General features: G+C 42.4%; 1 non-coding gene across 1 annotated transcript; it reads right to left on the bottom strand.

The window, feature by feature from the left end:
• Positions 1 to 1,389: 1,389 nt before the first annotated feature.
• On the bottom strand, positions 1,390 to 1,496 carry LOC122452685. The gene has a single exon (XR_006272833.1). It is a non-coding gene; the product is annotated as a U6 spliceosomal RNA (small nuclear RNA).
• Between the last annotated feature and the right edge of the window lie 211 nt (positions 1,497 to 1,707).

Below are 1,707 nucleotides of genomic sequence, written 5' to 3'. Positions count from 1 at the left end.
TTTACATGGGGATGATCTGGTTCTCCCAAGTGGGCTCTAGATCTGGACCTCAAAGCTCTAAAGGGAATTGAGTAATTACCAGGTGATCTGGGGACTCTGGGAACATTAGAACAAATACTCTGTCTGCTTCCCTGGGAGACTGCAACTCTCTTAGGAGCACTGTATCTGATAACTGGTGTTTTTATAAGAAGAGAAGACAGAGAAGGACACAGGGAAGAAGGCCATGTGAAGGTCAAGGCAGAGATTGAGTGTTGTTGCTGAAAGCCAAGGGACACTGAGATCTACTAGAAACTGGAAGGGGCATGGAAGACTCCTCCTGCAGGGACTTCAGAGGGCCATGGCCTTGATTCCAGATTTCTGGCAGCCCTAGGAATTGACTGCCATGCAGAGCCATGGGGCAGTGTGGCTTATGAGAGCAGCCAAGGTGTGTGGGTTATGAGACTTGGCGTTTACATGGGCCTGAGTGGGAATATAGACAGGCTGAAGGAGCTGAAGATAGAGAAGAGTCAGGGATGGGATAAGGGAGGCCAGAGAGGAGGGCCAGAGACTCAGGACTTCAGCCCTAGTGGGGAGCACTGCAACCTAGAACACTGAGAGAGGTCAGTCACAGCAGTGGACACTGGGGTAGGAAATGGGTGTCCAGAGGAGACCAGAAACACCTCAGTAGAGGACCGGCGGCTGGATGCCAACAGGTTAGGAAGTTTCCCGCTGCACCTGGTGCCATGATGAGAAGGAATTGAGTGTGTGGCTAGACCAGAGCTCCTTTGGAAAGGAGAAGAGAACTGAAAGGGAATTTGAACTTGGAAAGTGAGTGAATCTTTACCTGAAAGTGATGTTTTTAACCTAGAAGAACCTGAAGTTTTTGTTTATTCTTGTTATTTTTTTGATTGCACTATGCAGCATGCACGATCTTCATTCCCCAACCAGGGACTGAACCCAAGCCCCCTGCAGCAGAAGCATGGAGTCTTAACCCTGGACGACCAGGGAAGCCCCTGGGCCTGAGTTATCTCTTACTGAAAAATTTAAGATTTGTGTATGTGTATTGTCACTGGGGATTGAGCTCAAGGTAAGACTGATTATAGAAAACATATTTCTAGTTTCTGCATATTTGAGCTTTAGTATGTAAATGTCAACTTCACTCCCACTCCACTCTAAACACCTATTCCATTGTTTTTCTCTCAGTGTTTGTTTCCTTCACTGAACTGTGAACTCCTTGTAGGCAGAGGTGATGTGATAAATCTTTGACTATGTGTCCCCAAGACCTAATGGTACAATATGACACAAAATATGTCCTCAGGAAACATTTGTTGAATGAATGAAAAAATTCAAAATGATATTTAAAAAAATTTTCCCTCAATATGTTTTTTTTTTCTTTTTCTTTTTTGTGTAAAAAATATGGAACGCTTCACGAATTTGCGTGTCATCCTTGCGCAGGGGCCATGCTAATCTTCTCTGTATCGTTCCAATTTTAGTATATGTGCTGCCGAAGCGAGCACCTCAATATGTTTTTGTCAAAGTTTTAGTTTTTAATTATTTTTCTAGTTTTATGGAGATGTAATTGACATTGTATTAGTTCTAGATGTATAGCATCACAATTTGATATTTGTATATGTTATGAAATGATCACCACAGTAAGTCTAGTTAATATCAGTCAACCTCACCTTGTTATAAATTTTTTTATTATGATGAAAACTTTTAACATATATA

Source organism: Cervus canadensis, chromosome 13 (assembly GCF_019320065.1).
Source record: "Cervus canadensis isolate Bull #8, Minnesota chromosome 13, ASM1932006v1, whole genome shotgun sequence".
NCBI classification, from domain to species: Eukaryota; Metazoa; Chordata; class Mammalia; order Artiodactyla; family Cervidae; genus Cervus; species Cervus canadensis.
Note: the sequence above shows the minus strand (reverse complement) of the source record. Positions and strands in the feature narration are given on the sequence as shown.